The 16,493-nt window shown below is 42.2% G+C and overlaps 1 protein-coding gene across 4 annotated transcripts in view; it reads right to left on the bottom strand.

The window, feature by feature from the left end:
• LOC118376044 (receptor-type tyrosine-protein phosphatase gamma-like) overlaps positions 1–16,493 on the bottom strand; it is a 305,336-nt gene that overhangs the window by 117,815 nt on the left and 171,028 nt on the right. The gene's annotated exons all lie outside the window — the stretch shown is intronic.

Genomic DNA, 16,493 nt, shown 5'->3' with positions numbered 1-16,493 from the left:
ACTGTAATACTGTATGCTGCTGTACTTACCACACACCCCAGTGATGTACTGTAATACTGTATGCTGCTGTGCTTACAGAAGCATAATCACACACCCCAGTGCTGTACTGTAATACTGTATGCTGCTGTACTTACCACACACCCCAGTGATGTACTGTAATACTGTATGCTGCTGTACTTACCACACACCCCAGTGATGTACTGTAATACTGTATGCTGCTGTACTTACAGAAGCATAATCACACACCCCAGTGCTGTACTGTAATACTGTATGCTGCTGTACTTACCACACACCCCAGTGCTGTACTGTAATACTGTATGCTGCTGTACTTACAGAAGCATAATCACACACCCCAGTGCTGTACTGTAATACTGTATGCTGCTGTACTTACCACACACCCCAGTGCTGTACTGTAATACTGTATGCTGCTGTACTTACAGAAGCATAATCACACACCCCAGTGCTGTACTGTAATACTGTATGCTGCTGTACTTACCACACACCCCAGTGATGTACTGTAATACTGTATGCTGCTGTACTTACAGAAGCATAATCACACACCCCAGTGATGTACTGTAATACTGTATGCTGCTGTACTTACCACACACCCCAGTGCTGTACTGTAATACTGTATGCTGCTGTACTTACCACACACCCCAGTGATGTACTGTAATACTGTATGCTGCTGTACTTACCACACACCCCAGTGCTGTACTGTAATACTGTATGCTGCTGTACTTACCACACACCCCAGTGATGTACTGTAATACTGTATGCTGCTGTACTTACAGAAGCATAATCACACATCCCAGTGCTGTACTGTAATACTGTATGCTGCTGTACTTACCACACACCCCAGTGATGTACTGTAATACTGTATGCTGCTGTACTTACCACACACCCCAGTGCTGTACTGTAATACTGTATGCTGCTGTACTTACCACACACCCCAGTGATGTACTGTAATACTGTATGCTGCTGTACTTACCACACACCCCAGTGATGTACTGTATTACTGTATGCTGCTGTACTTACCACACACCCCAGTGCTGTACTGTAAAACTGTATGCTGCTGTACTTACCACACACCCCAGTGATGTACTGTAATACTGTATGCTGCTGTACTTACAGAAGCATAATCACACACCCCAGTGCTGTACTGTAATACTGTATGCTGCTGTACTTACCACACACCCCAGTGCTGTACTGTAATACTGTATGCTGCTGTACTTACAGAAGCATAATCACACACCCCAGTGCTGTACTGTAATACTGTATGCTGCTGTACTTACCACACACCCCAGTGATGTACTGTAATACTGTATGCTGCTGTACTTACCACACACCCCAGTGATGTACTGTAATACTGTATGCTGCTGTACTTACAGAAGCATAATCACACACCCCAGTGATGTACTGTAATACTGTATGCTGCTGTACTTACCACACACCCCAGTGCTGTACTGTAATACTGTATGCTGCTGTACTTACAGAAGCATAATCACACACCCCAGTGCTGTACTGTAATACTGTATGCTGCTGTACTTACCACACACCCCAGTGATGTACTGTAATACTGTATGCTGCTGTACTTACCACACACCCCAGTGATGTACTGTAATACTGTATGCTGCTGTACTTACAGAAGCATAATCACACACCCCAGTGCTGTACTGTAATACTGTATGCTGCTGTACTTACCACACACCCCAGTGCTGTACTGTAATACTGTATGCTGCTGTACTTACAGAAGCATAATCACACACCCCAGTGCTGTACTGTAATACTGTATGCTGCTGTACTTACCACACACCCCAGTGCTGTACTGTAATACTGTATGCTGCTGTACTTACAGAAGCATAATCACACACCCCAGTGCTGTACTGTAATACTGTATGCTGCTGTACTTACCACACACCCCAGTGATGTACTGTAATACTGTATGCTGCTGTACTTACAGAAGCATAATCACACACCCCAGTGATGTACTGTAATACTGTATGCTGCTGTACTTACCACACACCCCAGTGATGTACTGTAATACTGTATGCTGCTGTACTTACAGAAGCATAATCACACATCCCAGTGCTGTACTGTAATACTGTATGCTGCTGTACTTACCACACACCCCAGTGATGTACTGTAATACTGTATGCTGCTGTACTTACCACACACCCCAGTGATGTACTGTATTACTGTATGCTGCTGTACTTACCACACACCCCAGTGCTGTACTGTAATACTGTATGCTGCTGTACTTACCACACACCCCAGTGATGTACTGTAATACTGTATGCTGCTGTACTTACAGAAGCATAATCACACACCCCAGTGATGTACTGTAATACTGTATGCTGCTGTACTTACCACACACCCCAGTGATGTACTGTAATACTGTATGCTGCTGTACTTACAGAAGCATAATCACACATCCCAGTGCTGTACTGTAATACTGTATGCTGCTGTACTTACCACACACCCCAGTGATGTACTGTAATACTGTATGCTGCTGTACTTACCACACACCCCAGTGATGTACTGTAATACTGTATGCTGCTGTACTTACCACACATCCCAGTGCTGTACTGTAATACTGTATGCTGCTGTACTTACAGAAGCATAATCACACACCCCAGTGCTGTACTGTAATACTGTATGCTGCTGTACTTACCACACATCCCAGTGCTGTACTGTAATACTGTATGCTGCTGTACTTACAGAAGCATAATCACACACCCCAGTGCTGTACTGTAATACTGTATGCTGCTGTACTTACAGAAGTATAATCACACACCCCAGTGCTGTACTGTTCTGACAGTAGCAGCAGGGTTCTACTAGGACTGGGACAATACCAGTAAGGCAATATTCTTTACACGGCAAAAATAGAAATCTGTCAAATGTTATTTGTCACATGCTTCGTAAACAACATGTTTAACGCTGTGAAACGCTTTAAAGTAATAATACTTACACAGTGAATAACTATAAATGTGCATTTTCTTATTTAACCAGGCAAGTCAGTTAAGAACAAATTCTTATTTACAATGACAGCATACTCTGGCCAACCCTGAGCCAATTGTGCACCGCCCTATGGGACTAAACATGGCCGGATGTGATATAGCCTGGATTCGAACCAGATACTATAGTGATACCTCTTGCACTGAGATTCAGTGCCTTAGACCGCTGCGCCACTCGGGAGCCCACTATAGTGTAGGGGTACGATGTAACATATAACCAGGAATAAAGTGACAGACAATAAACAGTACCAGCAGCATATGTGATGAGTCAAAAGAAATTGTGCAAAAATGGTGAATGCAGATAGTTAAATAGTTAACCAAATAGCTACCTGGACTAACTATTTACCAGTCTTATGGTTTGGGGGTAGAAGATGTTCAGGATCCTGTTGGTTCCAGACTTGGTGCATCGGTACCGCTTTCCGGGCGGTAACAGAGAGAACAATCTATGACTTTGGTGGCTGGAGAATTTAGTGCCTTCCTCTGACACCACCTGGTATAGAGGTCCTGGATTGCAGGGAGCTTGGCCCCAGTGAGCACTGTATGTCCTGCGCCTCCGACTCGTTGAAGTAGAACTCTTCATCACATTTGTGGTAAGTGATCGCTGTTCTGATGTCCAGAATCTCTTTCCGGTCATAGGAAACGATGGTGGAAACTTACAAAAAAAGTTAAGATGGGCGCCAAAAAACATACAAAATAGTAAACCAGCTGCTATCCACTGCAGCGCCATTGTTCCACACGAAGCAGACCAACATCTTTGGTCCTTTACAAACCTGCTGTATGTAAACTATTGTGTGCTATACAGTGCCTTGCAAAAGTATTCATCCCATTTGGATTTCATGTAATGGACATCCACAAAAGTGAAATTGTGAAATTCCAAAAATACCTTGTTAAAAAAATAAAAAAAAAGTGGTGTGTGCATACAGTGGGGCAAAAAAGTATTTAGTCAGCCACCAATTGTGCAAGTTCTCCCACTTAAAAATATGAGAGAGGCCTGTAATTTTCATCATAGGTACACTTCAAATATGACAGACAAAATGAGAAAAAAAATCGAGAAAATCACATTGTAGGATTTTTAATGAATTTATTTGCAAATTATGGTGGAAAATAAGTATTTGGTCACCTACAAACAAGCAGATTTCTGGCATGCCAATTTCAAAAATAAGCCACAGGAGTTTTTTGAGCGAGAATTAAGGCGACTTTCAAGTAGTAAGACATGTATAAAAGCAACAGATACCATTAATAAGAAGGGGCTAGAAGCGTCTTATATGGTGAGCTACCGAGTGGCTAGGACCGGCAAGTCCCCATACTATTGTGGAGGACATAATTCTGCCGCAGATATGGCTCAGACAATGCTGGGGGAAAAGGCCAAAAAAACTACACAGACAATGCTTTCATCAAACAACACTGTTTCACGACGAATCAGTGACATGACAGGAGATATTTTGAATCAATTACTGCTTTGCATACAAGCCAGTGAATTCTATGCGTTAAGCTGGATGAGTCAACAGACGAGGCGGGCCTGGCACAGCTCCTGGTATATGTCTGTTACGTTTATGGGGGGTCAACTGAGGAAGACATCCTCTTCTGAAAACCACTGGAAACCTGGACAACAGGAGAGGATATTTTTACAGTACTGGACATCTTTGTGACATCAAATGGACTTTGGTGGTCAAGATGTATTGGTATCTGTACTGATGGCACAAAAGACATGACAGGGAGACATAGTGGAGTGGTAACACGCGTGCAAGCAGTTGTTCCCGACGCCACTTGGGTAAACTGCAGCATCCACCGAGAGGCTCTTGCTGCCAAGGGAATGCCTGACACTCAAACAATGTTTTGGACACTACAGTGAAAATGGTTAACCCTGAACTTCCGTTTATTTTCTGCACTATGCAATGATATGAGCAGCGACCATGTAACGCTTTTACAACATACAGAAAGAAGTGTGCAGGTTATCAAGGGGCAAAGTATTGACATGTTTTTTTTAAAGAGACAAGCTTAAAGTTTTCTTTATTGACCAAAATGTTCACTTGTCTGACCGCTTGAATGATGACGAGTTTCTCACACAACTGGCCAATCTGGGTGATGTTTTTTCTCGCCTGAATGATCTGAATCTAGGATTACAGGGACTCTCCGCAACAATATTCAATGTGCGGGACAAAATGAAGGCTATGGTTAAGAAGTTGGAGATCTTCCCTGTCTGCATTAACAAGGACAACACACAGGTCTTTCCATCATTGTATGATTTTTTGTGTGCAAATGAACTCAAGCCTACGGACAATGTCAAATGTGATATAGAGAAGCAGTGAGTTGGGTGTGCAATTACGCAGGTACTTTCCTGAAACGGATGACACAAACAACTGGATTCGTTATCCCTTTCATGCCCTGCCTCCAAGCTACGATCTCTTATTGATGTCACTTGTTAAATCAACTTTAATCAGTGTAGATGAAGGGAAGGAGACAGGTTAAATATTTTGAAGCCTTGAGGCAATTGAGAAATGGATTGTGTGCCATTTAGAGGGTGAATGGGCAAGATCAAATATTCAAGTGCCTTTGTGTCAAGAACTGCAATTATGCTGGGTTTTTCACGCTCAACAGTGTGTATCAAGAATGGTCCACCACCCAAAGGACATCCAGCCAACTTGACACAACAGTGGGAATCATTGGAGTCAACATGGGCCAGCATCCCTGTGGAATGCTATCGACACCTTGTAGGGTCCATGCCCTGACAAATTGAGGCTGTTCTGAGGGCAAAAGGGGGGTGCAAGTCAATATTAAGAAGGTGTTCTCAATGACTTGTACTCTGTGTGTGCGTGTATCGCACATGTGATGAATAATCGACATAGCAAATCCATCTGTTTAATTTTTTTTATATAGCCTAGATTAAAAATCGCATTATAACAATATTTTTTTATTGACTGACCCAGAGGGTTTCCAAAACCTTCCATGCATGTCGACCCCCGACACTTTTTGACAGGGGCATTCAAGTGAAGTTGAGCCCTGACACACACAGATAGGGACATTCAAGTGCAGTTGAGCCCTGACACACACAGATAGGGGCATTCCCGTGCAGTTGAGCCCTGACACACACAGATAGGGGCATTCCCGTGCAGTTGAGCCCTGACACACACAGATAGGGGCATTCCCGTGCAGTTGAGCCCTGACACACACAGATAGGGGCATTCCCATGCAGTTGAGCCCTGACACACACAGATAGGGGCATTCCCGTACAGTTGAGCCCTGACACACACAGATAGGGGCATTCCCGTGCAGTTGAGCCCTGACACACACAGATAGGGGCATTCCGTGCAGTTGAGCCCTGACACACACAGATAGGGGCATTCCCGTGCAGTTGAGCCCTGACACACACAGATAGGGGCATTCAAGTGAAGTTGAGCCCTGACACACACAGATAGGGGCATTCCCATGCAGTTGAGCCCTGACACACACAGATAGGGGCATTCCCGTGCAGTTGAGCCCTGACACACACAGATAGGGGCATTCCCATGCAGTTGAGCCCTGACACACACAGATAGGGGCATTCCCGTGCAGTTGAGCCCTGACACACACAGATAGGGGCATTCCCGTGCAGTTGAGCCCTGACACACACAGTGTTGTTTTCTGTTTTTGGTTAATTGCACATTAATGTTTGAATAAATCATGATGAAAAAAAAATCGCTAATTGTGAACCAAAAACTAATGTGACCAGGTACATTTTTCTCACTGACACCCTTGCGACCAATTAAAAATGTGTGTCAAACTGCCAAGTCAATTGGTCGTAAATGCGACTGTTTTTGTTGTAGTATCGAACCCTGTGAGCATGGATCCACAGCAGGATTATACTCTTCACTAAGACCTAACTCCATATGCCTTAATGTTATCAATGTACAGCTCCCAAATTAATTTACTCTGAGAATGATACACTCTGAAAATGTAGGCCTATGCATGTGTCTGCTTGATTTGTGTGAGTGTGAATGCTTGAAATACAACCACAGAGCTGCACCATCAAAGAAGTGCTAGCAATCAACAGTCTCTCCACTCAAAGTGAATATAAAAGCTACCTCCTCATCAAACGGATGTGGCTGCCACGTCCCCATCTCACCCTGTGTGTTGGTGTTTGCATCACAACTTGTCTGTTGCTCTACTGTTGCTTCCCTCTCTCTCTCCCTCCCTCTGTCTCTCTTTAATCAGATGAGTAGGCACTGAGCCACGTTGCTGTTCTCCATCCAGGAATAATTGGAAGAATCAGCCATCAGACAGCCTTGAACTGTTCAGGGACAGTAGATAATGCTCAGGAGATGTCCTGTCTGGTGCATTAATACACACACAAGGCTTTGTGCATTATACAGAAGCTATGGCACATCATCAGAAGACGTTTGTTTGTCACAGACGTAAATGGCATTTTGTTGAGTTACAAAGTGGGATTAGAATGGATTTAATTATCATTTCTGGTCAACAATCTACACAAAATACTTTGTAATGTCTAAGTGGAAGACAAATTCTAATATTTATAAAACATTTGAAAAATACAACACTAATATACACTACCGTTCAAAAGTTTGGGGTCACTTAGAATCCGTGTTTTTGAAAGAAAAGCACATTTTCTGTCCATTAGAATAACATCAAATTGATCAGAAATACAGTGTAGACATTGTTAATGTTGTAAATAACTATTGTCGTGGAAACAGCAGATTTTTATATGGAATATCTACACAGGCATACAGAGGCCCATTATCATCAACCATCACTCCTGTGTTCCAATGGCACGTTGTGTTAGCTAAGTTTATCATTATAAAAGGCTAATTGATCATTAGAAAACCCTTTTGCAATTATGTTAGCACAGCTGAAAACTGTTGTTGATTAAAGAAGCAATAAGACTGTCGTTCTTTAGACTAGTTGAGTATCAGGAGCATCAGCATTTGTGGGTTCCATTACAGATTCAAAATGGCCTGAAACAAATAACTTTCTTCTGAAATTCATCAGTCTACTCTTGTTCTGAGAAATGAAGGCTATTCCATGTGAGAAATTGCCAAGAAACTGAAGATCTCGTACAACTCTGTGTACTACTCCCTTCACAGAACATTACAAACGGGCTCTAACCAAAATAGAAAGAGGAGTGGGAGGCCCCGGTGCACAACTGAGCAAGAGGACAAGTACATTAGAATGTCTAGTTTGAGAAACAGACGCCTCACAAGTCCTCAATTGGCAGCTTCATTAAATAGTACCCGCAAAACACCAGTCTCAACGTCAGCAGTGAAGACGTGACTCTGGGATGCTGGCCTTCTAGGCAGAGTTGCAAAGATAAAAACATATCTCAGACTGGCCAATACAAAGAAAAGATTAAGAATGTGAAAAAAAACAGACACTGGACAGAATAACTCTGCCTAGAAGGCCAGCATCCCGGAGTCGCCCCTTCACTGTTGACGTTGAGACGGGTGTTTTGAAGGTACTATTTCAGATTTTCATTTTTTATTAATTTCGAAACATATTTCGAAACATGTCTATAAACAACATTTCATTTTGACATTATGGGGCATTGTGTGTAGATCAATGACACAAAATCCCAATTTAATACATTTTTAATTCAGGGTGTAAAACTAAATGTGAAAAAGGTAAAGGGGTGTAAATACTTTCTGAAGACACTGTATATTATATCATATTGGATTCTGCTTGTCTTCACACTATACGTTACACACTATACAAGCTAAAATCAACCATCAATATCCTAGTGAAGCACCTTCCAGACAACGTGCAACAGAACACTCCAACAATACCCTTGGCAATCAAGGTTGCTGCTGATGACAGATTGCATTGAGGAGAAAATAAATAAATAGTACATCAATATTTTAATGCAGTAAAACAGGCACAAAGGCAAGTAGTCCAATCCAGCTAATTATACTTAATCACTTTCCTCAAGTTCCTTTAACTGCAGTCCTTAATGACACCCATTTGTTGTCTGTCTGAGAGCTAGCAGGGCAATGACTATCTATCGCACGCACACACACAGTCTTGCATAACTAACCTTGTGGAGACACACAATTCAGTCCCTTTCAAAGTCCTATTTCCCTTTACCCCTAACCCCGACCCGTATCCTTACCATAACCTGAAAACCCAAATCCTAAAACGAACCCTAGCTCCTAAACCTGACTCTAAACCTAATTCTAACCCTAATACTAATTGTAACCTTAACACTAAACACCCTGAAGTAGCATTTTACCTTGTGGGGACTAACAAAATGTCACATGATGCTCACATTTTTGTTTACTATTCTTGTGGGGACTCCTGGTCCCCACAAGTATAGTTAAACACATCCACACGTACACACATACACACACAGCTAGCACTAGCCATCCATCAACATTCAAACATTATTAGCTACATTAGTCAATTAGCTAAGCTCTGCTTTAGCCCCCCCAGGCTTCATTCCCTCACCAAGTCTGGCACACACAAGACCAACTCCTGTCAAGGGCCCACTTAGAGAAAACTTGATACTCAATTATCAAATACTTTTATAGCGATAAAAAGGGCACAACCGATGTAGCTATAAAGAACATAGAGAACATAAAAGTCACACTGAATTAGTTGAAGTTCTAGTCAGGGATGAAAGCAGAGTGTCAATGTTACAGCTAAATGTCAGAGTCATACTTTCATAGTGATAAAATGGGGCAATTACCACAACAAATGATACAAAAATGAACATAAAGCACATAAAAACCACACTGATTCAGGAGAAGTTGACATCAGGACTTCAAAAATGTTCAACTTCATATTCATCGTCTCCAGCACTAGCTCAACATCATTTCTATGTTTTGTAGTAAAAAAGATTGTGAAAGACAAGTGTTTCCAATCATCAACCAATTAGTAGACAATTAGTAGGTAATGCCTACTCACAATTGGTCAAAATCACACGCCGCACACCGGTGATATCATGAGAAACACATCGTTTTCACTACAAAACATAGAAACGCAACATTTTCACATAAACTTCCCTTTTTCAGGACCCTGTCTTCAAAGATAATTCGTAAAAATCCAAAATAACTTCACAGATCTTCATTGTAAAAGGTTTAAACACTGTTTCCCATGCTTGTTCAATGAATCATTAACAATTAATGAACATGTACATGTGGAACGGTCGTTAACTTCTTATGGGCAACATCCGGTGAAATTGCAGATCGCGAAATTCAAACGACAGAATTATAAATATTTAACTTTCATAACATCACAAGTGTAATACATCAAAATAAAGCTTAACTTCTTGTTAATCCAGCCACTGTGTCAGATTACAAAAAGGCTTTACGGCAAAAGCACACCATGCGATTATTTGTTTATTTATAAACAACGTTTATAATCAAACCTTTGGTACCCTAATACGTAAATAAACAATACATTTTAAGACGGAGAATCGTTATTGTCTTTACCGGAGAAAAACACCAAAGAACGTGCTCTCTTCCACGCTCTTGGAAACACTACAGTCAAAATGGGAGCCATCTAGAAAAACTACAATTTATGGCTCATTTTTCCAAAAACCAGCATAAAACTCTTTCTAAAGACTGTTGACATCTAGTGGAAGCCCTAGGAACTGCAATCTGGGAGGATTTCACCTTATAACAAAAGTGACAGCCATTGAAAATAGTGGTAGGCTGAATTTTCTTGGGGGGGGGGGATGGTTTGTCCTCGGGGTTTCACCTGCCATATCAGTTCTGTTATACTCACAGAGATAATGTGAACAGTTTTGACACTTGAGAGTGTTTTCTATCCAAATATACCATTTATGTCATCCTAGCTTCTGGGCCTGAGTAACAGGCAGTTTACTTTGGGCACGTTTTTCATCCGGTCATGAAAACGTTGCCTAAGGGCACAAACCCACCGTCGCTGGACCAGACAGGACTGGCAAAAAGTTATCTTCACTGACAGTTTTGTCTGGTCGGATTTGTGATGGTCGTTTATCATTGAAGGAATGAGCGTTACACAGAGGCCTGTACTCTGGAGCAGGATCGATTTGGAGGTGGAGGTCTGGAGCGGTGTGTCACAGCATCATTGGACTGAGCTTGTTGTCATTGCAGGCAATTTCAACGCTGTGCTTTACAGGGAAGACATCTTCCTCCCTCATGTGGTGCCCTTCCTGCAGGCTCATCCTGACATGTCCCTCCAGCATGACAATGCCACCAGCCATACTGCTCGTTCTGTGCGTGATTTCCTGCAAGACAGGAATGTTAGTGTTTTGCCATGGCCAGGGAAGAGCCCGGATCTCAAACCGGGGACCTTTTGGATCGGTAGGGTGACAACTAGGGACATTCCCCCCAGAAGGTGCAGGTGCCTTGGTGGAAGATTGGAGTAACATCTCACAGCAATAACTGGCAAATCTGGTGCAGTCCATGAGGAGGAGATGCACTGCAGTACCTAATGCAGCTGGTGGCCACACCAGATACTGACTGTTTCTTTTGATTTGACCCCCCCTTTGTTCAGGGACACATTATTCAATTTCTGTTAGTTACATGTCTGTGGAACTTGTTTGGTTTATGTCTCAGTTGTTGAATCTTATCTTCATACAAATATTTACACATGCGCCCTTTACTGAGGAGTGGCTTCCGCCTGGCCACTCTACCATAAAGGCCTGATTGGTGGAGTGCTGTAGAGATGGTTGTCCTGGAAGGTTCTCCCATCTCCACAGAGGAACCGTGGATCTCTATCAGAGTGACCATCGGGTTTTTGGTCGCCTCTCTGACCAAGGCTCTTCTCCCCCAATTTCTCAGTTTGGCTCGGCAGCCCGCTCTAGGAAGAGTCTTGGTGGTTACAAACTTTTTCCGTTTAAGAATGATGGAGGCCACTGTGTTCTTGGGGACCTTCCATGTTGCCGAAATGTTTTGGTACCCTCCCCAGTGCCTCAACAAAATCCTGTCTCGGAGCTCTACAGACAATTCCTTCGACCTCATGGCTTGGTTTTTGCTCTGACATGTGGGAATTATATAGACTGGTGTGTGCCTTTCCAAATCAAGTGTAAGGAATTGAATTTATCACAGACAATTGTAGACCGTGAAATGCTTACTTACAAGCCCTTAACCAACAGTGCAGTTCAAGACGAGTTAAGAAAAGATTTACCAAATAAACAAAAGTAAAAAATAACAACAAATAAACAATAGCGAGGCTATATACAGGGGGTACCGATAACGCTACCGAGTCAGCGGAGTTCTCCAATCAAGTTCTACAAACATCTGAAGGATGATCAATGGAAACAGGATGAACCTGAGCTCAATTTCGAGCCTCATAGCAAAGGGTTTGAATACTTATGTATATAAGGTATTCTATTTTTTCTTCAAACCTGTTTTCGCTTTGTCATTTTGGGGTATTATGCGTAGATTGATGAAGTAAAACGTTAATTTCATCCATTTTAGAATAATACTGTAACGTAATAACATTTTGAAAAAGGGAAGGGGTATGAATACTTTCCGAATGCACTGTATAACACAACAAATATAGCAATAAAGGGTATAAAAGGACACCGACTCAGGGACAAGTTGAAGTCAGGTGAAGTTATTGGTGGGATAACGTTGAGAGTAAGCAGTGCAACAATATTCATCACTCCTCTTGTGTCTGTGTGACATTCTATGTTGTGCCCCCATGTTGTCCATGAATTAATACTCTGTTGTGATCCCATGCTACTGTCATGACGTGTCCCTTTTGGGGTGTATATGGTGCCCCCCCCCTCTCACTCTCTCTCCCACATCAGGTTTTACAACGGTCATAAAATCCTGCTAGAAACTCCCTCTCTTTGCTGCCATGGAGTATGGAGGGAGAGGGCCTATGGAGAACAAAGGCATTATTCTTCCCAAACCTACTAATCCCCAAAATTGGAGAATTAAACAATATTTCTATTTTTGAGAATGTGGGAATGGTCCATGGACACTGAAGGGACAGTCATGTCGAGTGTGTTTCATTTGGAGATCTCACGAAGGACTGGAAACACATATAACTATATATCTTAATGTTCCCAGCTTACATCTGAAGGTTGTATAAAATGAATGAATAAGTATAAGAATACTTTTGAAAAGATAACCATATGATTTCCAAATGAGAATGGATTGTTTTATGGTAACTTATGCACAGTCAGTAGCCACGCCCAGATGGGCACAAACATGATGAGACGGCCCTTTTCTACCCAAGTATAAAATCCCGTGACCCAATTCACACTAGATCATGCAAACCATGGTGTAAGCTAAGGTTGCAAATTGTTGAATTTCTAAGACCAGAAAATATGAAGTGGTAGCTACATGTTGAAATGGTTGGCACTACAACTCTACCTAAGCACAAGACCATACAGCGTGGAGCATTGGCTACACGGGTGGAATGGTTCAACTCTGAGACTATCAATTCACTACAGAAGTAAGAAATCCTAGGTCGTTGAACTACCAGTCCGCAGCCGGAAATGTACAAAGCCTAGGACAAGAATACCGACATCTGCCGAAACATCTGACGTATCCATTATGAACACAACCAGAGACTTTCTGTCGATTGACTCTCCAGCAGACAGACCGGCGACCACAGAGAGAAACTAGACATACACTCGTAAATATGTACATTTTCGAATGAGCGGTCTTCATATAAGGTATTAGCAATTTCGATGAGTGTAATTATTAGTTATGTGTTTCCCGCTCTTGAGCGGTCCACACCCCCTTTCCTTTGTCTACCAAGCCGTCATATCGGTTTCGTCCACTAGGGACTTGTTCTTTATATCATGTAATACTCAATGTATGAACTATTGTGTGTGTGTGTTTCTGTGATTATTGTATTTCTGTGATTAATTAGCTAGTTAGTAAATAAATATTTAAGCAAAATTGTATATCGCTGATTCATCATTTAGGCTAGGGTTCGTGCAGATATCCAAGGGTTTGCGATGTTCAGAAATGAGAACTGATGAGGTAATAATGGTACATTAATAGAAGACTAACGGATAAGATATTAAAATATCTGAAGAGTCGATTTGGGAAATAGAGACTCTATAAACATTTTCCCGTGGTGCCTCAACTTCCTAGTTAATTAAAGTTTACATTATTAGTTTAATCACGCAATAATAATTACACAGAGAATTGATTTGATAAAATAACAGTCTTCACATTTAATGATAGCCCAGACATGACACTACCCATGTATTATAACTGTCTGTGGGGCCAAGGAGAGAACCAACAGCCATAAAACAACATTCTGCTTTTATAATTTATAAGTATAAGACTCTTTGGTTGTAAATCAAGTTGGTTGTGAGGCAGAAATATATGCAATGTTAATGAGACCTTGTTGTTCACTTTGAGCACAAAGTAAAGCACAGGCTCACACCAAGACCAACACACAGACAAAAATCACATTGCAACAACAATTATAGTAGCTGCGAGCATATGAAAGCATGCACACACACATCCACCCTTCTGCTGTGCCTTGCATATCACATTTCATATCATATTTCATATTGGTATAATGAATGTAACAGGAGGTGACACATGAATACATTATTATAACAGATATCCCCGTGGCCTCCTGTGGGGGAAATAGCTCCTTCATCAATCACTGCACTGACTGGGATCTAACAGGTGGTCCATTATCGATCCCACCACTTCACTGCTTTGAAAAAGAGCATGACAACATCAGCCAGGGGCCACAGGCAGTGCAGCCCACTGGTCTTTATGTAACGGCCAGGCTCACAATATGGCAATGTGGTTCAGTGATCACCAGTGCCAGGCTCACAACTTGGCAGTGTGTTTCAGTGCAGCTCAGTGATCACCATTGGGGCGGACCATGTTCATGATTGTCAGGATATGTAAACAAGACAGGAGTGATCTGAAGGTCTTAGAGGATTACTGTGCTGCTTGTCTTGTCTGCCAGGCAATAGCAAATGGCTAACTAAATTGGATGATATGCATGCAGCTACTATACAAACTCTTAAATCAATTGTTAATGTTGTTCTAAAAGTTGGGTTTGAGGTTCTAACTTTGGAAAAACATCCCACAACGCCCCACGGTCAGCTTCACACGATGAATGAAAAACTTGAGAATGAGAATCAGGCGGGCGCATTGGGCGTTCACTCATCAATCTACGGGGCAGATTTGATCCCTGAGAACTTCCGCAGCTATCAACAATGGAAGGAGGGCTTCAGTGAAAATTTGCTTCTCAAAGTGGATGCCCTCTCTACAATCAATAAAGCTTCCACCAAAGCATCTCAAACAGCCAGCAGAACCAGCAGAGATCGTGAGAATGGAAGTGAATTGGGTAAGTGAAAGAGCTAGCTTGCTACCTACATGCTAACATTTGCTAGCTATAGCGCATTTAGCTCACGTCTTCCATCTAAATAACACTGATACAACTAACCAAATGTAAACATGTCTGCCAGCTGTTACATTTTGAAATTTTAGTCATTTAGCAGATGCTCTTATCCAGAGCGACTTACAGAGTGAGTGTACATTCTACGTACTTCTTCGTACTGGTCCCCTGTGGGAATCAAACCCACAACCCTGGCATTGCAAGCACCATGTTTTAACAACTGAGCCACAGTGTAGCCTAGTGGTTCGAGCGTTGGACTAGTAACTGGAAGGTTGCAAGTTCAAACCCCCGAGCTGACAAGGTACAAATCTGTCATTCTGCCCCTGAACAGGCAGTTAACCCACTGTTCCTAGGCAGTCATTGAAAATAAGAATTTGTTCATAACGGACTTGCCTAGTTAAATAAAGGTAAAAAAAAAAATTTAAAAAAAAAAACATGAGACCTTATGGCAGCTAACTGTTGAGGCTGTCATATTGTACAGAGTACAAGCCTATGGGAAGAGTAGTTTCGGCCATGATGGAGGTTACTGTATAGAGCAAGTTTTAAAGGTTTTTGTTGGGGTAAATATAGTTTTATATATAGTCTGCCGAGTGCGGACTAAACTGAAATGTGATGCTTCGGTTAGGGATTCGACCGTAGATCTGGTGGCATTTCGGAGAAGCCCCAGAGCCATGCTTTCTTTGGAGGGGTGAATTGTGGATTTGGCTCAATGGAAAAGTTTATTTTCTTCTTCTTCCTCTGTTTCTGAAGTCATTTGTTTCAATCTTTTCTAGCTGGCAAAATAAGCTAGTTTTTACCATGATACTCTTATACTGCCCGTGTCTAAGTGATGGAAGTGGGGGGAACAAGCCGTAGATCAGGTGGCTGAGGTCCTTGAGGATCTTCTTGGCCTTCCTGCGACACCTGGTGTTTTAGGTGTGTTCGATGGCAGGCAGTGAGCACCCAATGATGCATTCGGCTGAGCATACCAAACTCCGTAGAGCCTTGTGGTCAGCGGTGGTGGAGTTCCCATACCAGGCTGTGATGCAGCCCGACAGTATGATATCGATGGTGCTCCTGTAGAACACTGTAAGGGCCCTCAGGGATAAGGCCGAGTTTCTTCAGCCTCCTGAGGTTGAAAATTCACTGCCGTGCCTTCTTCACCTCAGTGTTACCTACCTTCACCACCTAGGG

This window comes from Oncorhynchus keta, chromosome 21 (genome assembly GCF_023373465.1).
Source record: "Oncorhynchus keta strain PuntledgeMale-10-30-2019 chromosome 21, Oket_V2, whole genome shotgun sequence".
In the NCBI taxonomy this organism is placed as follows: Eukaryota; Metazoa; Chordata; class Actinopteri; order Salmoniformes; family Salmonidae; genus Oncorhynchus; species Oncorhynchus keta.
This window is presented reverse-complemented; position numbering and strand designations above follow the sequence as displayed.